General features: G+C 44.1%; 1 long non-coding RNA gene across 2 annotated transcripts; it reads left to right on the top strand.

Annotated features, from left to right (window-relative positions):
- The first annotated feature begins 345 nt into the window (after window positions 1–345).
- Window positions 346–27,457, top strand: LOC125750848 (uncharacterized). 2 transcript variants are annotated; one of them, XR_007400440.1, is made up of 3 exons: window positions 346–496; window positions 21,702–21,801; window positions 23,600–27,457. It is a non-coding gene; the product is annotated as an uncharacterized LOC125750848 (long non-coding RNA). The 2 variants fall into 2 exon arrangements; XR_007400441.1 differs by lacking the exon at window positions 346–496 and adding an exon at window positions 7,304–8,530.

The following is a 27,457-nucleotide window of genomic DNA, read 5'->3' as shown; positions in this document are numbered from 1 at the left end:
ATGCACATTTTTGAGAAAGCAGGCTCAGACAGTCCCTAGAGCTGCTGGGGGTTAACAGTGAAATCGCTCTGTCAATTCTGAGATTTGAACCAATAACCTTTTGCTCACTGCATTCACATTCACAGACACCAGGTTCATACGATATAAAACAAAGGTAAAAGATGCTTTTTGCCTCTTCTTACTGCAAAAGCAATGCTGTCTGTTTGCTAAGAGGCAGGAAATGGATGTCCTGGAATGGTCCAATCAAAGGCCTGACTTTAATCACATGGTGAATATTTGGAATGACTTGAAAATATCTGCCCAAAGCAATCCCAAAGCAACTTAGTGCATTTGGCAATAGGAAAGGGCATTGACTGCAGTTAACAGGGGGCTCTGAGCCAATGAGGAGGGGGGGGGGAGCACAGCACAGGCCCAGAATTCGTGTCTCCATGGCGATTGATCAGCAGCCTCCTCAGGCAAGAAGCCCAGCTGATTGGACTGAGCACCCAGGGAGGGTGTAAGTAGGCCTGTCAGGGGATCCCGCTGGTTTGTCATGCTGGTCTGGGGCTGCCGGGTTTGCGGTTGTTTTAGTTAGTACTCTATGCTGCCTGTATGATTGAACATGTGGACGTGTGTGGTATCAAGGTTTTCCTTTCAGTTATAGAGTCTCAGCAAATCTAAAATTACGGTTATCCTTAGCAGTGTGCTCTATACGCATTTGAAAGCTGCTGCCTGTTTTCGCGACAGTCCCACGTTTTAATCATTTATACTGACTTGCCATTATTGTGCTTTGAGAGTGGGGCGCGCGGTTGTTCAGGCGTGCGGTTGTTCAGGTGCGCGGTTCTCCCACTAGGCAGCGGCGCTCCATTAGCTGGGCGCTTTCTGGCTCCCCCTGAGGAATGCGTACGCTTCACAAGGACTCTGCATCCTCAGTTTCTATTTAATTAGCATTTGTCAAAATGTTATTAGGATATATCAGAATTAGTCTGCTATTTTCTGATTGGAAAGGGCTTCTTCTAAATATTTGCTTTCTGTTTTGCAAAGGGGGGGCATTAACCTTTTAAAAATCAAGTTTGGATCCGATAGCCGGAATAATGGAAAATGACACATCCCGCTCGCCATGCAGTTAAAAGCATTATGCAGTTTTTTTTTTTTTTAATATGACGTTTTATTAAATATGATCTGGACAAGCGCAATGGGGGAATGTCGGCTGTATCTGACTGACCTTTTTGGGTTATACCAGGGTACCGCGTGTTTATTTTTGTGAAATATCTGCATACATTGCACAAAAATGATTATTAATTTACTGTAAATATAGCTTCTAAGTGTACATTACTTCTTTCATGAAACATGGATGTGCTTGCACTGAGGAGCTCAGTGGGTTAGAATGCTGTGCTTCTAACCAGAAGGTTGCTAGCTCAAATCCCAGAGTTAGCAGTGATTTTATTTTTGGGTCCCAGAACAAGGTCCTTAAAGCCAGTTACTCAAGGGGCATAAAAAAAATTCATAAAAAAAAATCATGGAAGTAGGTTTGTTGTATTTTAATTTATTTGCTCTGCAAACCCCCCAGAATCTTAAATACAAGCACTCTGCGTTATATGGAGCTCACCTCCAATTATGTGGCGGACTGTACATGATCTTTGTAGGGATTACATGTGTTGCTCATTCTGGCACAGTATTCGCAATACTGCCTAGCTGGGAACACAGCACAATAGTCCACGCCTGAATGCATGTCAGCGCTGACAAAACTCACCGCACCTTTGGAGGTTAATTCCATTTATCACTCTGCTCGATCAGTAACGTATGAATATTTTATTCACACTGGGTGCATAGTACACGGTAAATGTGCCTATCATAACCAGGCCCAGCTCACGGCTGCCTTTTTAAACCATCTTCCTCCGGTATTAAAGATTAAAACGCTTTGTGAGCTGCCGTCTATTATTCGCTGACTGCACGGCGACGAATCTGGGTCACTGGCGAGCGGGGTTTGTTTAAAAGTGCCCGACGCATTACGGAGATGAAAGTGGTTATTTTCCCGTAGAGGAAAACAATGGTGAGCGGGCGGGCGGCCAGGATGAAAGGGGCCCCACGCACGTTCGGGGGACGGCTTTCAGAGAGCGTCCCTTCCAATGTTATCCATGCAGTTTCACTCTCCTTATTAACTGCCTTTAATCAAGGGGGTTGTATGTTTTCGGAGATAAGCCATCTAAAACGAATGAAGGGTCATTTTCGGAAAGCAGGATGCACCCTACGGAAAAGGAGATTTTTTTTATCTATGACAAACTGTACTGCTTTGTTTTGAATGCAGATCGAATCAATATTAACCGTGATGCTAATAAGGTCAAATGTTACTTATAATGTGTGCACACGTTTTTTTTTTTCGTTTAGTCAGTGCACTTTTTTGTTTGGAAGATGTGTAGCTCTCCCTCTAATACTGCTCACATTTGTACCTGGGCATTAATGAGAAGCCCAGCCTTGATGACCCCTACACAGAATATATGTTTGTAATGTGCTGTTAGCTTCACTTGTACATCACTTGGGACAAGGAAGTAATTAAAGTGTAACTGTCGTCTCCTTTATGGCTACAAAGACGGCATCACTGGATGATGTAGTTACAGGTCTTAGGAGTATAAGTCAGAGGATCATAACTAGGGACCCCAGGACTACAGCCAGTCCCTCAGGCTGATGTGAGAGCACTGGGGGATGGACGGATGGACACGCCTGTCTGGGTTGTGTGACAGCGTCCTTCTATGCAGGCTGGAAAGTTCCATCTGAGAACTATCCCAAGAACCAGTTTAATCCCAAGGACCAGTGTTTTGTTTTTGTTTTCATGGATGATTTCATATGTATTATATTTGCAGTTTAAATAGATGTTATTGTTGCATAAAATAGTGCCTTTTGGATTTTGTGGGTGGGGGGGGGGGGTCGTGGGGTAGAGAATTTACTCTTGTGGCTTTAATTATGCCCAGCTGTAAAGTAAACCTACAAGTCTGTCATTTTTCATTATCACAGTTGTGTCACCCCCTCTGCCCCCCCCCCCACCCTGACATAACATGTCCTGGATGCCTCACAAGGGCGCCGGTTTTGACGGCCCCCATTCAGACAGCCCATGAGACATTCCACGCGGCTTGCACCCGGGCCCGTGGGGCAGAGTCCTCACCTTACCTTTTGGGTTCTCGTCAATGCTGCAAATGCGCTTGGGCTGCACCAGGACAGCTGCGGGGCTGCGTCTGATTACCTCCTGTACATCCTGTATCTGTGGAGGCTTTCCGTCTAATGGCAGCTCGGTCATAAGCGGTCCTGATGCATTATTATGGATTATTCTGCAGTCCATTTGTTGTTCTCATCGCAATCCCAGTCAGCGACGGGACACAGGGAATGGCGAATGTCACAGGAAGGGTTATTCCTGCGTGATGCGGACATTGCGAGATTATTCACCTTACATCTGCATGCAAATAGGCCAACCACCTTTATCTCTTTGCATGTTCATTTCACCCACACTTTGCTGTCTTTGAATAACGTTTTTATTGCCATGGTGCCACTGTTTTAAAAGCAAATTGAAACCATTGCATTTAATATTCACTAAGGAGCTGCTGTAGTCCACTAGCTGCTCTCTTAGAAATCACCCAGAAGGATGTACAACCATCTTAAAACCAATTTGAATAAAAAGCGCGGAGAGACATTTAGCTTCAGTAGCTAAATGTAGACGTGTAGCTTCAGTCCTAGGAGGGGATCTTCAGCAACACAGTTAGCTGGCATCGTATCAGGTGTTTTCCTCTGTGTATGAAAAGCTTGAAGTGGTACAAGCACGACCAATCAGAAGTGGGATTTAACGTTCCCGAGCTGGGTGGCATGCAGTCGGCTGTGCGGATGCGGTCACATCATGCTCGACTGGCCCTTTTGATCGTGCGAAAGCCCGTGTCACGCTGGCTGGTGACACAGTGACTGCGTTTGCTTTTGTCTGCTGGGATGGAGGGAAAAAAGAGTGAATGGATGGACACAAGCTCTGTCTGAATGACTCAGAGCGGCGTTCCCGTTATCTAATCCTGGGTCGGCATGCGGCCTTCTCTTCTTAGACAATAATGGAAAGGCAAGCAGAATGGAAACTGCGACCACTGAGAGTTCGGCCATGGGGAATCTGTCATCTCCATGAGTGACGTTCCGGACTGCTGCGAGATTCCTCAGCGGTGAAACAGAGGAAAAAGGCAATTTTCCTGCCATCGGAATTCCGCCCATGACCATTTTCTTATCTCCTTAATGAGAAAATTAACAGTTTGCTGGCGTCGGATTAAACCAGAAAATAATGACAGTGATGTCAGTGGCGGTCGATTTTGCGTGTGCGTGTGTTTACATCCCGCATACACAGGCCACGGCCGATCCCAAGCAGTGGCTCATTCCCGGAAAGTCGTTAGGACGCGGCAATCTTCTTGTTAAAAGTGCGGGGGGGGAACTAATCAGGAGTTAATAAAGAGGCAGAAAGTAGAGATGCAATCTGCCAGACCATTTAATGGTTCAGCAGATCACTACAATTAAAAATTGCGATAAGCGCTACAATCATCTTTTTGTTTCTTAAGCTAAACCGGGAAACAAATGTTTTCGCTTTATTTGCAGCACAGCATTTTTTGCAGGCAAAGTCCTTAGTAATCTTATTTACATTTCTGCAGCTGCAGACCTGTCATTACTCTGTTTGCTCCACACACTCCTTATCTATCTTAATTAAGTATGATTAGAGTCTATGACTAGGTAATTATTTATACTCTATTGTTTTGTCTTGTTTTTCTTGTGGAGCCTCAATATGTTATACTGTCATCTGTTTCATCCAGTGTTTTATTGTCATATACGTCTTTAGTGTTTGTACTTTTGAAATCCTTGTGACTACAGTGACATTCCAGGCCGAATTCCTGGTACATGCATGCATACTTACCAATAATAAAAGTGATTCTGATTCTGACACTCTGTCAATTTACAAAGCCATGCTGTTGCGTTTTATCCCTAGAGCTAGGGGTGGAACATTCCCCTGTCGTCAATGTAACGCATGCACGTCTGGGTACGTGATCTCGGGTTTCATCATCAGGGAAGCTTCCCTCTAACCGGGAGCCTGATCGCGTAGCGCAGGAACAAGCGTCGGCTCAACAGTTAGCGGCACATATGTATGGGGACGAGACAGCAGCAGCGCAAGTGACATAGCATCTCGTCTCCAGAGCTGAAGGTCCCGCGGTGGCTGAATCCGTCGGGTCTCTCTCCCGAGTGATATTCTGGGCGCCTTGCGGTCCGCCCCCTTTCCCATGGGAAACCACGTCCCCCTTCATTTCAGTTTTATCACTCCAGAGTGGAGAGTCGATGCATGTGAAAGGCGCTATAGACAACCCCCCCCCCCCCCCCCCCACATGTATTTCAGGGACTGTAGCCTCATTGTGCCGTTGCCGCTTTCTGGCAACACACTGCAGGTTTTTATTTCATTTTTTCCTTTTTTTCCAGTTCTGCTTGTTGCTACTCGCTTGCTAAATAGTGCCTTCTTTCATTCTAGATGCATTTTAAACCACCCATAATGGGGGAGGGGGGGGGGGCGCCTGGCTAGAACAATGTCGCGGGCCACGGCCTTTGATTTCGGAGCGCTGCTCCAATTCCAGCAACAATCAGGACGTTCATGGGGGAGAGGGAGCAAGTGATTCCCGTGCTGAGATGAGCGATTGCCCAGGCACTGGGGTGTGAGGCCCTTCCCCGGGGGGGCTGGAGGATCACAGAGCATTTTTGGGGGTGTGACGTCATGCACCTGACCCTGCGGGGTCAGGAATAAGGGATGCAAAAACATCACACGCAACACATGCATTCACAAATGCTTATATTTTGTGTCCATCTGGTTTGGATTCTTTTAGTTATACATTTAAATTTATAAGCATTCTTACTCAAATAGTTGCACTGTAAATTCTAAAATGTTCAGTTCAGAGATCTGCTTCCAAAATTCCAAAATGAGAACATTTCCCTCTCCCATACACGCCAAAGGCTGCAGGTGACCTTGGCGCCTCCCGACAACCTCGCCCAGGTCACACCACTCGACCGGCGCGTAGTGTGCTGGCTGGCTCACAGACGGCAAGTATTAAATTGTCCGGTGATAGAAAGATAGCAAGGGTTCTGGGGCTGGCCTGCCTCCAGGGGCAGATGCTGTCGGCGATTTATATAAAAAAATAACAAAAGCAGCACATATTGAGAATACAAATGTTGTTTTTTGAAGTGTGACACGTCTAGCAGGAAATGTGGCGGGGCCTTGGGTCAGTTTGGTGGATTCATTTTTGTCATCATATGATCACTTGGAGAAGCAATTTTGATGTTAACTACTGTGTTTAGGAATGCATCATCTGCCGTGCCGACATTTACAAATGCTGAATAAATGCTCTCTTTTGTCCTTGGGAATTTATCAGAAATATGTATTTACGTTTGGAGAGGTCGGGTAAAAGGGTGTTGTGTAAATCACTGACACTGACAACATGCTTCTTTGCTGGTGCGCTTGAGGACGTTCAAGGCGATTAGGTATCCCTGTTCCACCTTCATTTCAGACCATGGTGATTCCAGAACAGGAGATATGTGATGCTGGAATTCAGCAGCTACACACAGCGGTCACATGCTAACCGCACACATCCAGTTCTACAGACAGTGTAGCATATCTCAGAAGCTTCTGCAATGAGCTCCAGTGCTTCTTTGATTCTGGTATATCTGGGCAGAGGCGCAGATTGGCAGCTAAGCAGGGCCTCATTAAATCTGGCGTCTGACATGGGCCTGGCCATTAGCCTGCTTGAAAATGATAACAGTTCCTGACGAGTTTAAGGAATCGTTTGCTGGTGTAAATGTCAAAACTCTCCCTATAATCCCATATTGTCTTCTAACGGTTTCCAACATCCTATTTCATGTTGTCTTTATGGCTGAAACGCCCCATCCCCACCACTGTTTCCAGCTTTATGATCCTTGTCATCTAGCAACAAAATCTCTGTTCTAGTTTCCATTTTCCTACACTGACAGCAAACTCATAAAGTGAAGCATATTTGTGTCTTTGCTAGACCTCAAAACAAATGACAAAGATTCCTTATTTGGAGTTGGCATGCAGATGAATTTGCTGACCCTGCTATGTAAATACTTTTCAAAACAGAATGTTTTTTAGCACCTAAATAGGTCTACGTGGCATTTTTTCAAGCTACTATGTCCGAATGCTAGCAGTATACGTGTAGATTATAGTCCAGCTTTGTGCTTTTGTAAAGTGCAGGATCCTTGCGCACTCTGTGAGCGTATAGAGAATCGGAGGTTTTGAGAAGCCAATGTTGGCAAGTTTTTAATTCATAATTCACTCAGAAATCTAAATGGAGCTGACACTGTGAATGAAGATGGAACAGTTTGATAATGGATGTGGGAGGTTAGAAAAACATGAAAATGGAGATGGCAAAGGAGAAAAACAGCATTAAAAACATGTTTTGCAAAGCTAATTGGCTCCATAATACCGTGTTAATCTTCTCAGGAATATTCTGCAGCCCCACAATGTGAAATAACATGAACACTTGTTCAAGTTTACTGTTCTGTATTCTTTTTGTGAATGATGAAGGAACATTACTAAATACAGCAGTCTCCCAAACACTGTAGCCTCTGGACACTTGTAGCCAATAATATAGGGTTTTAATATCTGTGCTAAAGTAATATATCTTTCCTGGCACTTAAACAATGCAACCATAAAGTCCTCTGCCCTCGGAAGCATGTGAAATAATTGATACTGAAAAGCCGATCTAAGTAAAATCACTAAGAGACCATTTATTACTGTATGAGTCATGTGACATTAGAAGCTGCACCAGGCACGCTGGGGATTTGTGATCAGGGAAATCTATAAAAATAGAGTTTGCCATCCACGTGACATGTCTGCATGCCATGGTGTGTTGAGAGCATGTTGAGTTGGTGAGGGGCTTTCTGAAGAAGGTCGGAGGGTCTCCTCATCATAGACTAGATGTAAGCACGCTCCAGTATGGTGACCCTTGTAATTATGACCTGCAAGTCCAGGTGTCACTCATTAGGCTATTGTCTCCAGTGCTAGGCATTTCCTTTTTTACCCAGAATCCTATCCTACATCTCTACAAACTTGTGCAGAGACAGTTAACCTGTGACCCAGATGTGGTGTTAAATCCACCACACGTCTTCCCATTTCTTGGCGTGTGTGACGCTGAGATGGTGGTCTCTGTGATGAGTATTCTTCCTAGATTAACGCACAGCCTCCGAAGGGTTAACCTTGAGGAGGCTTTCTCAAGAGCTCATGGCTTCACACCAGACACCTCTCTCTCTCTCTCTCTCTCTCTCTCTCTCTCTCTCCATCATCTTCCAAGCTACTCCACAATAATGGGAGCCTCTCCGGCATTCTGGGATCTTCCAGCCTGTATGCAAATCTCGACATCATCAAAGGGGTCCCCTTCATCGCTTCAGGAGGCTCTCCATCGTCAGGGGAAGCTCTCCACCACACTACACACCTCTGTGCCATCGCACCGGTCCCTCTGCTATCGCTGCATAGCGCCAATCTGGAGCAGTAAGTACTGCAGAGCTTAAACAAAGTCAACAGGCCACTTAACAAATGACCCGGGGCCTGTTTGCTACTAATTCTATGGGTGAGCTGGAATTGGCCCCTCAGGGTGGGAGGGGCTAAGCTCATTACTCCGTCAGCTGACCCCATGAACCTTGGCGCCCCCCCGAGGGTAAACACACATTAAATATGGATGCTAGGAATTCTTTCACAGGATTAATAAGTAGGTGGGAATGATTTCTCTTTAATTTGTTCCTTATTCAAAACCTGGCAACAGTATTAGCATTCCGGTCTCATCCATTTGTGCCTCGTTCTGGCCTTTCGTCTTCCTCAGAGCCTCTCGGGCAAAGCAAACACACGGGGGATGATGGGGCCTAATATATGCGCATTACTACAGTATCTTTCTGTGTTGTTTTTTTTTTATCATTTTCTTTCAATTTTTCTGCCGTCCTAAGCATGGATTCGCCCCAAGCTTACATAATGGTAACTCCAGAGACATAAACATATAAAAGAATGCAGTCCGTGGAAAGTTTTAGAATGAGCAGGCCAGATGGAGATGTTCGTTACATAATAGGTGGACAGGTTAGGACGGAGCCCACAGTGCTTCCCCCCCGAACCCCACGCACATACACACGCACGCCCTCCGTTTCCAGTCTGCGAGTCAGAAATTCCATTGTGCACAGGGCTGCCATAAAGTGCCGGGGGGAAGATGACTCCAAAAAATTAGGAACATAATTGGATTTGTCTGGGTCCTCTTTAAAAAAAATAGATGAACTCCCCATGTAGACGCATAGGTGCCATTAATGTTTAGGCTTATGGAGAAAAATGTGCTGATTCAAAAGCTGGATAGGGCCCCCACCCTCATGCACGGGGAGGGATTTCTCACGCTCCAGGCCCCGCGCGGCCCCAGCTGTTCTGCGTGCTGTGTTTTTCTCACAGTGTAATTTATCATGTCATACTTACGTCTGATCTTCCAGCTACCATCCTGTTATATTACGGCCTCAAAAGCAACTGTTATTAATACCTACCCCCCCCCCCCGTCCCTACCCCCCCAACATCAGTCACCATGTCTACAATTTCACCCCATACCCCCCACTCAGAAATTTGTGATGACACCCCCCAAACTAAAAAGCTCACACTAGGCTATTTTTATGAGTTGGCAGCACTAGTGTACTATATAGTATGACTAGTAATTTTCTTTGGATCAACAAGGATTCAGTAGGACCCTCCAAATTAAAACAATTTAGAGCAGAACAAAAAAATTTTCTTCAAACTTCATCCAGTAGTCTTGACACACGTCTGCGGATCGCATGGCTATCTGAACTGATGTTTGAAATTTGCCCCCCACCCCCCCCCCCCCAGAGAAATTTCCAGATATGACACTATAATAAACTTATGGCCATTTTCCATCTGGATCTCATTTGAGCTGCAGATATTAAGCACACTGTGGGCGAATCTCTATACGGTCATAAATCTCACCCCAAAGATCATTCTTAATACTCGTCTGTTCAGTAAATCGGTCAGACGGGATTACGGTCAGGCCCAGGTTTGATAAGACTCAGACACCGCTTCGCGTTTAGAGCGCAGCCGTCACAAGGCCACGTGTCCTCGTCTCATGGCTCTGCTTCTGCCGGATAGACGTCCCTCGGTCCGGTGGTGAAGGTCACACGGAGAGAGCAGGAAAAGGTCGGGCCAAGAATTTGTCCTGTGGCTACATCATTACTAAGCTGTGGTACAGCTAACCTAATAAAGATTGATGAGACCGGTTTCTGTTCCACTGCCACAGACTGGCTGCCTTCAAGGCCCTGTGGTTTGCTGCTTGTTCCATGGATCTTATGTCATCAGTGATTTGCTATTGTCTTCATTCTCTCTCAGTACGTACGGCCCGGGAATTCCACCCTCACTGCAAGCAGAGAAACATGTGCAGGATTATTTGTGCACATGTACCAGATAAGTCACTGGAAGACTTGATATTTGTATAGTTGTATTTATATGGCAAAAAAATACATGTAGTTTTATAGTGAAACTAATAAAAGATAGAAAAACATGAAGAATAATTTCTTAGACCGATTTGTAAGTTTGTAAGTCTGATTAAGAATCTTAGCGTTCACAAAAAAGAATAAAAAGCACTGTTGAAAGAAAACAGCATGAGGCAAAATTTACAGCTACTCTGTGAAACTGAAGGAATAAATCCATTTTTACGCTCTAACCTGACAAATCGCTGCAATATATTACCAAAGCGCTATACTTTAACTGCTGGTCTGGCTTTGCTGTAGTACTACAAGATCAAAGAGTACCTGCACATATGAAGAGCAGCTGCTTCACTACATTCCACTTCTGACTTCCTGTTCCTAACAGGAAGTCACAGACCCGCTGGCTGCAAAACCGCCCATCCGGTAGCCAATGATTGCGTTTATGGGTGAACCCCTGCAGGATCAAAGGGAGAAGACTGCGCTTGGGCAGCTTAGAAAAATTAGAAAAATGCTTTTATGACAGACGATCTGGACAGAATGACTATGTACTCCGGAGCCTTCCGCGTCACACACAGGACCTCGAAGAGTGCGGTTATAAGGACGGCCACAGAGGATGCATGTTTTTGTGGACAAACACATTCATCATAACCCTGTAAGACGCATGCACATGTTTCCTTTGGTTATTCTTCCTAAAACAAGTTGGCCACAAAAAAAGCACATGACACTCTTTCATATTATTGTCATGACATAAACGAACACTTCGGCCGTAAACACTTTTTGACTCGTACATTTTTGAATATTGCTGTATTTGTTTCATATTTAATATAACATAACAAACTAGGAATTGCCCCGTATTCTTCCAGAGTGCGATAACATTTCCAGGATTTAGCCTGTACTACACACCATGAGTCACTTTTGATAATTATACAAGTATAGCTACAAATGCAGATCTCTGTAAGGGTGATATAAATTTCCAGCTAGTCTAGTTTAAAAATCACCCCAGTCATCAAGGATAGCCAGGGACGGATTATGGGTTGTGTGGGCCCCTGGGCAAAACATTCGCGAGGGCCCCCCACCACCACCACCAGCACAATTCAAGGGCCTTTGGAAGCCAAACGCCCTCCCTATAGGGTCAGGGGTCCTTGTAGGCAGAGGATCAAAGAATGTAGGCCCTCTAAAATAGACAAACAAAAATACATTGTTGATAAGCGTTGCAAATTGTTTTGGGCTAAGGGCCCCACGGGCCCCCTGCACCCCAAGGGCCCCTGGGCAGCGGCCCCGCTGGCCCGGTCCGTAATCCGTCCCTGAGTATAGCAGGCACCCCTCTATGTCAAACCCAGCACACAGCAGATGCTTAATTAGTAGCATAATTAACATGCGTAGACAGCTCCATTTGCTTATTAATGCGTCCAACATCATTGGCTGGGCAAACTTGCCTAAGGTCTAATTGTTTTCTTGCTGATTTTATCGCAACGCATTTGATCATTTGTGACACGTTTTAAAACTCCAGTTCAACATGCAAGACCAATTGTACAGTCAATAGATGCCCTGCTGGTCCATACAAATCAACTCCGCTGTCTATAATACTTAGCATTTTTTTTCCGAGTGATACGTGTCCTAATGCAGTGCAGTTGCATGACTCACTCACTGAGATCAGCTGGTAACAACACTGAGCTGTAATCGACAAGTCTATTCACGTGGAACTCACATTCGGGCATTTATAATCAAAATATGGTGAATAAATTAGTTTTTTACAGCTAGCTTCAAAATTGTAGCATTTTATCAGATTGCTAATCATTTTATTCCCACAAAACATACGAAAATGGTTTCCAGCAAATCAGTCTGGTAAGCTGGTCATCTCTGTCTCATCTGGGACTCAACAGAAAAGACAACAGCTGGCAGCTGAATCTTTGGCCTCGGTTGTGACATGAATTTCCTTCTATATCTGATATCTAGCAGGCAAAAAACAAAACATTATTACGGTCCCTTGGGTGATAAAATCTAAGCTTGCTTTTCTAATACTCAGGCATCTATTCCCTCCACTTCACTCCGAATGTGCCATGCCCCCCACCCCCGCTTCCATCCCCTGGTCATTTCCTCCCCAGGACAAATTATGAATATATGCCAAGGAATTCCCTTAGTGGGGGGGGCGGGGCTCCATTCACACAGACTGGTGCCTGTGTGCTCCATTTCCCGATACGAGAGCCTCCAAGCACCACAAAGGCCACACGCCTCTTCCTCGCACACGAGGGACTCTCTCAAAAGCCACTAATGGAATATTTCCCACCGAAACGGAAATCCTAGAAACAGCGGGGCTGGTCCTTTGGGCGTCTTGTCAAAATAATCCCTCGGATGCATGTGTTTGTCGTGGGATAACATTCCCATAGAAAAAAAGTAACATCCTCATATGCCATGCAGCTCCCAAGAGCCACTTTATTAGGGCAAATACAGATTTTCAAGCATCTCCTTCCGACTTTATAAAGAAGTGGAGATTTGCGCTGAGGATACACAGTACAGTAGTTGTGACCTGATCCAGTAAAAGATAAGAAATTATATTGATTTTATTTGCATCCCACAGCCAAAATACCGAAGTCTGCACTCAAAACTGCTGCACAACCCACTTGCCATGTGACATTTTTCCCAGTGCAGATATTATACCTGCATTACCACAGGCTGCAACTGCAGACCCCTATACAGATCTGACACAAAGTACTGGATGAAAGTTGCTCTGCTATTGGCTGCCATGTTGGTCTGCAAGAAAGGCTGTTTTAAACTGTGAAGCATGCATGCTTAGTGCACGGCCCAGGGAATGTTCACATCCTGCCTGCCTGTTTAAGATGCATGACGCAAAGAGGTTCCGAAAAGGGAATTCCTGGTAACACTATCTGTTTTTTCGGCGAATGCAAAGGTCGCCATGGCAACATCTGTTTATGAATATAAGTACACGATGACAGCGGTGGTGAAGCTTCAATCGCACCTATTTATATACCAAAACCAGCGTGAATTTGCATCTTTAGCGTGACAGAGACAGAAACCAGAACTCGACCACCGTACGCTGGCAGACTTGCCAGTAAAGAGTCTGTAGTTACGGCCGAACCAGAAGTGTTTTCAGATCGTTTATCTAGCAGATGCCATAGCAACGGGGTCAAAGCAAACACACGTCTCATAAACAGAAGTCATATTTCGGCCACAGTGTTCTGGCCTTCTGTTTCACTGTTCTGAAAGCCTTTTGTGATCTAATAAAGCCAACAGAAAAACTGACACACAAAATCCGTAGCTACTTTTAAACACTTGGCTGTTTTTAAAAAAGTAACTTATGCCAGTTGCAGCGAACATATGGTTATTATACATACAGTATTGAAAATCTAAGCCAACATACAGTATTGAAAATCTAGCTGAAACATGAAGTGTTGGAATCCTAATGTTTTATTTACTAATTACATTGTCTTTCATTAAAACAAAGGAAGTCAATATTTTGAATGCAAAATTTATTTCCTATTGGAAGCAAAGTCAAATTACGGAGAGTGCAAGTGAGGAGTGTTTTGAATCAGTCAATGCATCAATTTCCTATATTATTTTTCTCAACTTTGTAACAATAATTAACATGCATTGTTGTGGCGATAATTAACATCCAAATTGCATAATCGGAAATGAGCTGAGTCGCCATGGACACTGGGTATTTGAAAGAAAAAAAATGATAAATTGTTGAGCGAATATAATGAACACCGTGATTGAGGCACAAAACCCTTTTAATGCTGTGACAGTCTAGGCTGCCAAATTACCTCCTAGACAGATGGACACAAACACATCAGCCCGTGAAAATTCTGTGTTACACACTCTGGTCAAGCTAGATATACATGTTTTATGTTTGTTCCCTTTTTGCGCACAGTGGCCATCGTTAGTCTCTATGGAGACACAAAAGTAAGCACTTCTAGTCCCTGGGGATTCCCCCCCCCCACACACACACACACACACACACACACACATGCACGCACCAGCTGTGAGATTATCCTGGAGAGTGAACCTCTCATCTTATCACTTAGAGAAAATGTGAGGTATGGAGTGTATCGTGGAATCCCATCCATCCATCCGCGCGCTTATCCTGGCCAGGGTGACTGGGGTGGGGGCAGCCTGGAGCCTATCCCAGAATTTAGCTCAAACATCTTTATCACTAGACCCCTACTGGATAAAAAAAGAAATTAAAAATGAAAGAATCAACGGATGAGAAGCACATTTGTTCCACGCAGTCGCATCCTGTTTGAAAAGTAATGAAGCCAAATGAAAGAGAACTTAAAGCAATAGCTCGGTCATTTGTCCCACAAGCGATTACTAGCACATCCAGGAAGGTAACAGATGGCATGTCCAGCCTCTCGCGTAACAGGCATTCCTGATCAAAATACGTTACCGAAGTGTCCTGGAAACACCTCTATACTTAGTTGTACTCATTGTATAGTATGAAGTTGTTTGGACAACTGGTGTAGCTTAGCCAAGGTAATAGCATAGCTTAGCTGGTACCATACCCTAGCCCCCACAAGCCCAGAATTCCTCAGTGCAATTTGCAGACGAGATACCAGCCGCCATAATTGTGGGGTTGGGGAAAAACATCTAACTTGGGGTTGGGGGGGGTGAATGGACAGATGTATGCCACAGCGAACTTTCTTTGCGTTCGGGCTAAAAGTGTTCAGCGCTAATGATAGAGGAGTCTTTTCCACCTGGGTGTGGTTCAGCATCTCAGGGCGGGGTGCAGCAGAGTCAGCAGGGATATCCCCTGATGACACACGGGACTCTGAATCATCGCCAAAGTGCTGACAGAAATGGCCCGTCCTGTTTACATTACCGGAAAAAGCAGGGAATGCGGTGTTCCCCTCGCCTTGCGAGGTGGGTACCAAGGTGATGTGTTTATTATTGTTATTATTATTCATATATTTAATTGTTAGACACATGCAAAGTGCCTAAAATAGATCAATCTTTCCAAACCAACCCCAGATTACCTACCGATGGAGAGAACGATAAAGGCGCACTGATTCCGAGGCCAGCTGGGGGGAGTTCCTGTTGTCATATAAACAGGTCATTCTGTGTACAGTATTTTTAAGGTGGAACTGTGTGTATGTGGTTAGTATACGGTTATTTTATCATCAGAGCAAGTGGGTCATATAGAGAGCTTAATTTAAGATATTTAATTATACTAATACTGTATATTCATGCGTAGATAGGTGGATGGTTAAATGATATTGATCCTGGGGGAAAATTCACTTGCATGCAGCAGCATAGAGTTATAAAGAGCTCAGATACAAACACATGTGCAAAGCGCAGGACAAAGTGTGACGATAACATACACAGTGCAAGGGTGTCCAAAAATGGAATGAAAATAGAGGGTGATTTACATAGTCAATTGTGAAATTGTGAAACTAGTCTCCAGATATGTATTCTATGTGGTAGAAGATGGAATGGATAGATTTACATATATAAACATATAAAATGTAAGTTTGAGTGCTGGTTTTCCACGAGTTCCACTCTAAAACTAAACGGTTTAGGACATGTTTACAGCTCTGGCTGGGATTTTTATTTTTATTTATTTTTTTTTTAAAAAAAACACCTTTCTGTTTGTGTACTCCTTTGTCAGTGACACATCACCCAACTACTCTGTTTACGGCGCGGAGGTATACCAAATGAACGTTCACCATCCGCCCTGTGTAAATCAGTGTATCCAAGGACTTATACTTAAACATCAAGGAATTCCTTTTGCGTCCATGCAAACTATTTATTTAATGTATGTTAGTCACTGCATTATAAAAGCAGCGCATCGATCTGTCGCATGAGATAATGTTTGTCTCAGCTAAATCAATGCCAATGACCAGTTTTATGAGTCACGGGTTGTTTCTTCTAAGTTTTTATGGGCGTTTAAAGTATTCTGCTTGGAGAGTCTTTGTTTTATAACATGAATGTGAGTCTCTCTATGTCCTGTGCAGCACCACACATCTGGCTTAAAATAGGAGATTGTTTTACTCTGTTTACCATGAAATTAAAGACACAAAAGCGGTAAACCTGCAGGGCTTTTAAATCTGGATCGACTGTCAACAATACAGCTGCCAATTATGACATCATTGGTCTCGGCCCCGCCCACCAGTATCAAGCCTGCTTAGAGCCATTCATTTATTATTTCCTAGGGTTTCAAAGCTACTCAAAAGCACGGATGGGAAAGTCTCATTTTCCACTGTTTTTGCTGGACAAGAAGCATATGGGAACAACCTACATGTCCCTACAGACGTCCATGGAGAACTCCGGCTGTTTAACCCTCTGTGTACCGAGTCGAAATAATAGTGAATATAGAACTGTATGGATAAAAACTACAGTACATTTTAAAAATTGGATTGTACAGCAACTGAGAATATAAAAATATCTGGAGCATAAGCAATATTTTATGAGATTGTTTGGCACCGTATCTGGTCTAGGACCTACTTTGAAAAGTCATTTAATGATCAAAATATTTGAAAACTTAGATTATAATCCTCATCTTTAAATTCTGAATAAATGCTGTTTTAATTTAGATTATAATTTAGATGTTGAGGATTAGCAAAATCGTACTTTTTAAAGATGATTGTAGATGAAAACGATGGAGATAAAAGTTTCCTTTCGGTTTATTTATTTATTAACTGAAATATTTCGGCATGCAGTTAATTTTATTTTCTGACATTCCATCCAAAGTTTCCCCTTGTGCGTAACATTTGTAAGGAGCTTGTTGTGCAAATATTCTTCAAATTATTATTTCTTTTCCTGGAACCTCCGAGGTGTGAGTAGTAGTTTCCTTTTAGCCCTGAGGAGGGGGGCGAGGGGGGCCGTGGGCACAACACAGACTTTCCGAATCGATAGCGCGGCATTCATACCCGCTTTCTGCAGCCCGTCGCTCCTCGGCGCCTCTGCCCGGCGCCGGGTCAGCGCTGGCACGTAACCATGGTAACCAACGGCTGCTCTGAGTCACGCGCTGACAGGCGTACGCTTCAGCCGACCCGACTCTGTCACAGAGTGTCTGAATAAACACGCCACCATGTTTACTAACCCTTAGCATCCCCGTATTATATGTACATGTATACATATATACATAATGTGATTCATTATGAATATAAGTTACGGTGAATGATATGTCGAATAAATTCAGCACAGGAAGGCTTTATATAAATCGTGTATGTAACCACAGATGCATTGTGCACATGCACGCACACACGCACATGTGTACATCCACACGCACACAGATGCATGCACATACACGCACATGTGTACACACACACGCACCTGCACACACACAAATACATGCACATGCACACATGTGTCCACACGCACGCACCTGCGTGTACACAAACACTTGCACATACACATACATGCACACACATGTTAAGGGTAAAGTTACTTTATTGTCATCAATGGCTTTATACATGTACAGAGTGTGATGAGACAACGGTTCCCCGTGGCCCTGGTGCCACATCTACTAACACTGGACATCACATACAACAGGGCAAAAAGGTGCAAACAGGCAACACAATAAAGTGCAAAGGGTGCGATCACATTACAGTGCTCAACAATTTACAATGAACAATGAATGGACAGAACAGTGCAGGACACTCCAGTATTATTTGAGTACGGAGCATTAGTGACTGAAATTGCACATGGTTATTATATTATATTGCACGGTACTATTGCACTGGTTACTATATTGTACAGAGTAAACATGAAAATGCAGGTATGAGGTATTTCAGAAGAGTTATGATCTAAACTTATGATCTAAAACTTACACACGTGTGTACACAAATACAGGCACATAAACATACATGCACACACACATACATGTGTGCACACAAATACACGCACATGCACATACATGCACACACATACATATGTGCACACAAATACAGGCACATAAACATACATGCACACACACATACATATGTGCACACAAATACACACACATAAACATACATGCACACACACACATACATGTGTGCACACAAATACACGCACATGCACATACATGCACACACACATACATGTGTGCACACAAATACACGCACATGCACATACATGCACACACACATGTGTGAGCACAAATACATGCACATACATGCACACAGACAGGTGCGAGCAGAAATACATACACATACATGCACACACACATGTGTGCACACAAATACATGCACATGCACACAGACACACATGCACATATGGTTTTATGTAAAAAGCTGCTATGGCATACCTAGGTGAAATCACTTTGCATTTGCACGAGACAGGCTCGTTGGACCTGGATCACAGCCACTTGCTTTATAAGAAAACAATGATCCAGAACCTGCCCTGTGAGCCTTAAGCATTTTATTTTATGCTCTACTGAGTAAACAGCATGGTGATTGCTTATATTACTCATTATAACCAGTTCACCAGTAATAGCAACTGTGGTCATTGAAATGACCGTAATCATCCCTGTGATGCTTGCTACATAGGGAAGAGTGATACAAATCACCATCAAAGTGAGTACTGGCAGTACTGACATTTAGCCCACTCCCAATGCATATATTGAAAATATTACATGGATTCAGCTCTCAATGCTTCCTAGAAGTTCTACATATTATTTCAAAAATAGTTCTCCGAAGAGATTATTATGGGTGTGAGGATTTGCGAAAGCTGGTGAAATTAGAGGTGTGTAAGATACCAATACTTTGTAAAACCTGTTTAATTTGGCAGGTCTGCTTCTTGGTTATGAATAACTTTGGGGTTTTCCTCCTTACAGGGCCTGGAACTGTAGGAAAATGACTTGAAGCAAATATTTCAAACCATAACAAGAAGTTTGTGTTTAAAAAGGAGGTGTGGTCAGTCCCTGCATTCTCCTAGGCTGAATAATGTGATTTCTGTTTGAGGAGGCTTTAATTAAACATTAGTCATGTGTGAATCATTGCTGAAGGAATGAAAATGAAGCCGGTCCCTCCCCTGTTTACGGCAGACTGACCCGCGGAGACGCAAACCTAGGCCTCGCTGGAAACTAACGGCAGACTGTCTGCACGCGGGTCACAAAGGCCATTTCAGGCAGGAGTTGGAATATCAGTTTTGGAATAAAACGTTTCAGGTGTAGGTCCCAAGAGGAATCGCACGTGCAGTTTAAGCCACTTTCAGAATTTCCTAGCTGAGCTAAGCGAAATGTTTCCAACACGTGGAGTGGGGGTCTCCCTAACCTTTCTGCGGTGTTCCAGCACCTCCCGATTCTAGGATGACACATTAAACTGAATGGAAGGTCTAAAATGAATGTAGCTGCACACAATACTTGTATCAGCAGATGAGAAGGCAGGAGAAAAACAAAGCAACATTTACCCTCCAAAAAACATTTTGAAAAATCAGACGGCGCACCTTTCCGACCTCAGAAACAGCAAATCGCTTTAAGGAAAGAGGTCCCTGGGTAGGAAGCAGCACCTATTGATTTATCTCTGCGACCAATGTCATTTATTTGGAGACTGATATAACTGGAAGTGATTAGAATGAGAGGTGATTGATCTGGAAACACACACTGCGTAGCACAGCAGAAGAAAACGCAGGCGGGAGGGGGGGGGGGCGGGGGGGGCATGGAGGACCTCTGCCTCCTGAGGTCCCGAATTCCACTGGATATGCAGTTTGATCCTGGGTGCTGTGGCAGAGGAACCTGAAGCTGTATATCCCCCTACAGTGATCTGCTGAATAATAATCGGGAGGAGGTGTTGGCCTCTGTGCCTGTGATCAGACTGTCAGTGGTTCAAAGCAGCATAAAATTCATATCTGTCCCTGAAAATTGCTGCAGGGTTGCTGGATAGATGGCTGACCATGAGCACAGATCCCAGGCATTATGCTCACTTCTATATATGTGTGTGTGCATCTCAAAAAAAGCAGAGCAGGATGGCATCTGCGAAACGAGCACATTCCAGTGTGCCTGCACTTGGGCAAATGGCGAAGAAAGCATCATGACAGTCATCATTTGTCTTGGTTTCACTCTTCGCCCCAAGCGCACTCTGTCTCTGTTCCCAGCACAGTGCACGGGTCCAAGCCGTGTCGATCCCGTCTTCCTGATGTGTCGATGCTACACAGTAGCCAAGGCTCTGCCTCGCCTCTGTTCTTCTTGACGTTATTAATTCATCTGCAGGCACAATGGCACATAATTTCGGGACACATATTGCTGTAAGAAAGTCAACGTACTCCACCAGGTCCTGCACCATCGCTGATATCATCAACGACGGGGAGGCTGCGTCGTCTAACGCCGCTCGACTTTGCGTCTCACTGCGAAATATCGCTTCACATCTCTGAGGCTAGTCATCCCGGTGTTAAAAGGATCAATCTTGCCGAGCGACTGTGGTCCACCGCGCCTCTTATCGCTGAAAGAGACGAGGTCTGCTTTCAAGACGAGTGACTTCTGTAAATGTTTCAAAGGAGCTGTCTGATGTGGCGGAATCCCGGAGCGGCCGCTGGCCATTATTCGGAAGCCGCCGTTTCTCTCCCTCGGAATGGATCCCCCGTAAATGTCATAGTGATATTTTCAAATTGCAAATCTTCCCGCACCATGGACAGAGCGTTCCTCTCATGAATGACTCTCCAGCAGACCCTGAGGGAGCTGCCAGTCTTTTAAACCCAGAAATATACCACCTCAGAAAATCTGCTAACAAGGGCGTGCGCCACAAAGCCGCCTCGTAATTATTCAGCTGGGCTAAGTAGCAAAACGGCACCAATTTAGCACTGTCATCCAACCCGCTTACGGGGTCTCCTGTCTGCTGTGCCCTGCCTACCTGAATGTGTAAGAAAGGCATGCATAAATGTATCCCGTTATTGGCCATCTTTAAAAGTGAAGTCAATGGGAAAAACATCAGATAATGTTAAAATTGTTTTGGATTTAAGATCTATCTATCTATCTATCTATCTATCTATCTATCTGTCTGTCTGTCTGTCTGTCTGTCTGTCTGTCTGTCTGTCTGTCTGTCCATTCAGTGCCATTAAGCATACCTGGGGTGGTGTGCCTAACTGTATGTCTCTTAATATATATATATATATGTATATTAATATATATATATATATATATAACATTATATATATATATAATGTTTGTGTGTGTGTGTATTATTGTTAAGAGATGAATATATATGTATATTAAGCAGGTGTTTAATGTGCTAATGCACTCGCTGTCACTAATCACCTCATTACTTATTCAGGATGATGGACGGCCTTGTCACTCTAATGGCAGCCTGTGGCCGATTGCCCCCCCGGACCAGCGTCTCCGATTCATCAGGCAGGGTCACGTCAAGCAGAGAGGTGATTACGCCCTCCCACCCCACCCCTGAATCACTGGACAGCTTCCAAGGGTTCACATCCTTAGAGAACTGCTGAGTGGGGGTACCTGCGCAGATGTGAAGCAGGACGTTTAGCGATAAGTTACACTGAAGTACCACCGTTGTGAAGCTACAAAACTATTATCTTGAAAACTGCAGATTCCTACTTCACAGTAGAGTACTAATAAAGCAGTTTGCTTGATACATGGCTTTTAAAAGCATTTAACAGGAATCTGCAGGAAAAGGTCTGTTCTTCTTGCATTATTGATTATTGGTATGTTACAGCCAGAAACCGCTGCCTTCCGTGCGGATGGAAAGTCCGAACCCAACATTTTAATGGCGACTCGCGGTATCTGACGATCAGCCATCACTGGCGACCGCTAATGGGCTGCAGTACCCGGCCGTTTGCTAATTACCACTTTTGTCTTATTACCAAATGTGTCTGCGCAGGGAATCAGGATTCCAGTCCTCTTTGCTACAGAATCACATGCTGCGATACGGCCGCTTCCTGAGTTACGGCCTCTCCTTTCAGCCTAACACACCCAAACTCAGTTCTCCTAATCTACTTTCACTAAACTGTAAATAACTTTATTACACTGTAAACAGGACTCACCACACCTAATATATTCTATTATAGAGGAGTTCAACCCTTATATGTTGCACCTGTAAATATTTCATGTTGCCTTGGCTGTGTACCTTGTGTTTCAGACAAACCAATGCTTTTTTTTTTATATTCCTGTCACTTCTGTGACAGCTGTTCAAGGCCGTGTGACTGCTGGGATATGCCCCCCCCCCTCAACCCCCAGTCCACCCTCACTATGCATGTTAGTTGTGATTATCTCACAACTAGTACTATTGAAACTAAGGCAGAATGCCAGCAGCTCCAGTGAATACTGTGTCTTTGTGAATGCAAACTGAGGATATGTGAGTGTTTCGCGCCGAATCGCAGGAGCTGGACTGCAGTCTCTACACGTACAAAGCTAATCTGAAGATCATTCCATAAGTTCATCAAAAGCAGCATCTGGATCTGGTTAAATGTGCAGTAACATTTAGACAACGCCACCAGCCCGTGCAAATTAATTTCTCGTTATCATAACAGAATTCTCTTCCTCTATTTTCTATATTTCTCCTTCCTCGTGAAATTTTTATTTTCTGTCTTTCTATTAATATGAATTTCTGTTGTGTATGGTTTCTTTCAGTTTTATTGGATGTGTACTTTATAAGCTCTTTGTCCAGGCAAAATATCTACTTTGCATTTTCAGCTCACATTTTAATGGTGCTCAGTGTCAGGACTAGTTATGGGGAAAATGAAACCCACACTTTACTTGGGGTCACAGGAACGTAATCCCAAGAGTTTCAATGCTAATGCTCCTGAAATAAATGTATTGACTCACAGGACAAGTTACAGGCAAAACCTCTGACAGTGTGGAAACCTGCATACTGAAAATGAATGAAATTCTCGCCTGTTTCCCTCTGTACACCTGCACTGGCACATACTGTCATGGTGGGTTTGGAATGTGGTTCCTTATACACAAACAACAGCTTTGTGAAAATTCTGAACGTAATGTGGACGTCCGGGCATTTGTGCTGTTTCCATGAAAAAAAAGGCTTTTGTGCTTTCCCTGCTATGTGGACGATTTGCTGGGTGGCATCTTGGAAAACGACATTTCAGCAGAGGAGCATATTTAACCGACTTTAGGTACTTGACTTGCTCACAGGGTCTCAGACATATTTCCCCCTTGTTCATCCGGTATGTTTATAATCTGCTTATTTCTTGTCAGTTATGGTGAACCGCAAGATGGATCCCTGGAGAGGCGTCTCTGGAGAAGAGAAACCAGTACTCAGGAGATAATGGGGAAAGACACAAGAATGGGAGAAGCCTGCTCTGGAGCAGAAGCCAGGAGTCACCTCAGATAATTGCGGTGCAGCTTGGAGATCCATATAAAGAGCCCTTAACTGTTAAATGCGAATGGAAATCGAGCTTAAACATGCGGCACAAAGTTATGTGTTCAGAGGCCTATCAAAGGGATCCAATCAGCAAGGCAGGGTCATTAACTGCCACCCTGCCCCCACTGGGCAATCTGGTGCCATTACATATAAACATTTTGGTACCATCTACTATAGGCTCTATGGCAGTGCTTCTCAAACTTGGTCCTCAGGCCCCACTGCTCTGCTTGTTTTCCAGCTATCCCTGCCCTACACACTACTGATTACCTGGATCAGGTGTGTTCAGTCAATCAGAAACTGAAAGACAGCTGGGACTTGTGTGTGGGGCAGGGATAGCTGGAAAACAAGCAGGACAGTGGGGCCCGAGGATCGAGTTTGAGAAGCACTGATCTATGGCATGTTTAAATAGGAGGTTCCTTGAATGATCAAATATGCTGTTTCTGACAAGCACAAATCTGCAGTGACCACCGGCAAACCTAAGATAGCAACGGCTCACTCTACTGACGCACAGTTCAAACGTTAAAATGAGTCAATGATGGGTGAAAAATTCCCAAAATCTTACCCAATATCAATCCCCCGCACTGCTGTAATCTCTGCTAAATATCATAGTAGAGCATTTGTCAAGCCTCCAGTTCCCAGTACACCGAATAATCTCTTTCAGCTGCTTCAAAGAGAGGAGAATGTTGGCGTTTCATACCATAAACGTTGCGTAGGAATAATGAGACACGGTTTCCGATGGAAAGAGAGCCAGAGTGACCGTCATTATACTCAAGAGCTTGTTAAGGGGTTTCGTTACTCTGAAGCTAATTGAAAGAATCTTAATGCCTTTTTTCCCCAGATCACCAGGTAAAGCTTTCAAAATGCATTTTATGAAAAAAATTTCATTTGCTGTACTCCATTTTTTCACTGTTAAAATCATCCATCCATCCATCCATCCATCCATCCATCCATCCTCTAATCCCTAACCCTGTCGAAGGTCACAGGTGCTGTTAGCGTCAATATTAGTTCAATCCATCAATACATGTGAAACCTTTTAGAATTGTAACAGGACCTAGATAATTCAATATAGAATTATACTAGATCAATAAATTAACGATCAAACACTATTAACATGCTGTTCTACAGTGGCAAAGGCTACGGTCTAAGGAAGTCATATCATTCTTGGAACTGTTAGTCATGAGCATCGCCTGTGATGTCACTGGAACATCTTTCCATGTATGCCTGCATTCATCCATCCATCCATCCCTCCATCCATCCAAATTGCTTTTTCATTACAGGGTCCCTGTGGGAACTTGTGACGTCATCATGCTGATGCTCTTGATGGTGCCTTGTGGTATTATGCATGCATGTGTTGTTTTGTTTGTGGGGACAGTGAGTAGATGCACAGTTCCAAGGTGAAGTGACCACCTCATACTTTCATCACCTGCCCTAAAAATGGATTGATAGCACTTTCTTCTAGGGCTTCGTTAGTGTAAATCATGGAACAGAAAAAAAAGACCAAGCTTACTGCCACTAAGCTGATCATATCTGACTGCTGTAGTGCCACTGAGCACTTCAATGGAGAAACAGCATCCATTTCTGCAGTCTATCCCTCATTATGAGTGAAATCAATGATAAGTTGTTTATTTACTTTGTCAGCAAGCTTCCCTAAATATAAACGTGAGTTTCTGTTGCCCTGGGGAACCACTGGATTATTTATTCACAGTAATGTGTACTGGTGACTTGTACTGATGTTGGAGCATTGAGCAGCTTAAAAGTAGATTTAAGATGGGAGATTAGTGAGTCTGGATAAATTGCAGGTTTTTTTGGAGGCAGATGAGCAATGGAGGTCAGAAGATTTTGAGCTGTTCCACTGCCCCCATTTTAGTATCGTCGAAGATTATAAACTATGATGTATTGTGAGATGGTGAAACTGAACCCAGACAATGGCAAGATTAATTTCCTAGATCCACCTGAACCTCTTGAAGAATATTTGGCATAAGAAGAACATAGATGTTTTGTGTCGTATCCAGGAGAACAAAACAGACAGATCATATCTCATTTGCATGATATTTTCTGCTGCACAGCTGAATTCTTGGTTGTCTGTGGTTTTTTTTTTTGGCAGCTATGGAAGGTCAACAGTTGCCTTGACTGCGTGTTGCTGTATCTGTGGCAGTGATTGATGTGCTGAGAGGGTGTCCTGTCCACGCAGCATCAGAGCCCCAGAGAGGCCATTAAAATGGGGCCTATCTGGGGGCAGCGGCCCCAGGGCCGTCACCAGTCACATGTTCAAAGCGCCTTATCAGCCGAGGAATTCCCAGCTTGTCGTTTTTTCGGACGGCCTGGATCACGGACAGACGGAACGTCGCCGTTCCACCCCACTGCTCTCGAACGGGATTCCTTCCATGTCCATCTCCGGCTCCTGTCAGAAGGGCTGCTCGTTTTCACTCTTATTACATTTTTTATGAAATTCACACCACATACGTGTCCAAGAACATGCCAGCCGTACATGCACAGAGCGGCAGTGCTTTGGCTCAGCTATGAGGGAATCGAAACTATTCCCACCGAACGTGCCACATACTTGCATCAGAGCTGCCAAAGGGAAGAATTATTCCTCTCGGTTGGTCTTAGGCATTCTGCTGATTACTGTAATAGTATTTCCTGTTTCTGAGCAAAATGGGCTGCATATTTCATACATCCATATTTACAGTCATGCATTATGATTTATGTGAAGCTTGTTGGATGAAAAGTCTAATGCTTATGATACAGCAGATCTCAGACTTTTCCCTGTTCATTTGAAATCGTATTTATATTATGGATCACATAATAAGACAATGGTGAATGTTTATCGTAAATGAGCACGGGATGCTTACACTATGTTCCCTATATGTATTACCTCCATTATGCTGCTGCAGTGTTACTTATTGTTTACATACATATTGCACCACGTACATAATCCCTTGTGTCCAGCCCCCGTTTTGCACTGTCCTGCGTTTGGCACATTATGTCCTGTGAAAACCCTCCCCCTGTCACTCGCTGTCTGTATGTTGCCCTGTGGTCGTGGATGTGTGTAATTTCATGTCCCTGCATACTTGGATGTGGAAGGTATGGCGATGAAACCAGCTCTGCTTGACTCAAGGTGATGTTTTCCTGTTTCGTTTCCGCCAAACTTCATAGGCCTGCCTTCTACAAGCCTGCATCGCGGTGTTTGCGCATGTCTGTCTAAATAAAGACTTAGCGCGACGTTCCATGCAGACGACCATCGGAGAGACCCAGCTAGCCGAGGCTGAATGATTTATCCCCTTGTTATTTGGCTTCTCTCATTATAGGATCATGAGCGAAATGGCATTTCCACCAGGGCCGACTGGGACAGGAAGTCGCCGCAGTGGAAGTCGCCCCTTTTATCTGGAGCATCTGTTTCCCTCTCGTGAGCTCGGTGACGGACCTCAGGGCCGAGACGTCGTTCCTTTGTTTTCTCCTCCATCGGAAAGGTGCTTGGTCCCCTCCAGCCTTTGACCCTCCTTATCACCGGGCCATGGGGACAGGGAAGCTTCTCGGGATGGACATGTCGGCTGTTACATGCTTAACCTTGTGTGAACAGTTCAGCACTGCAAAAAAAAAGTGTGGCTGAATCTGTCACTATACTGGCAGCTGACACTGAGATTCAAGCGTCTCTGTGTAAATTTTATAGATATTAAACAAACATTTATAAA

Source organism: Brienomyrus brachyistius, chromosome 1, assembly GCF_023856365.1.
Source record: "Brienomyrus brachyistius isolate T26 chromosome 1, BBRACH_0.4, whole genome shotgun sequence".
Taxonomy (NCBI): domain Eukaryota; kingdom Metazoa; phylum Chordata; class Actinopteri; order Osteoglossiformes; family Mormyridae; genus Brienomyrus; species Brienomyrus brachyistius.
The sequence above is the reverse complement of the archived record's forward strand: the minus strand, read 5'-3'. Positions and strand labels throughout refer to the sequence as shown.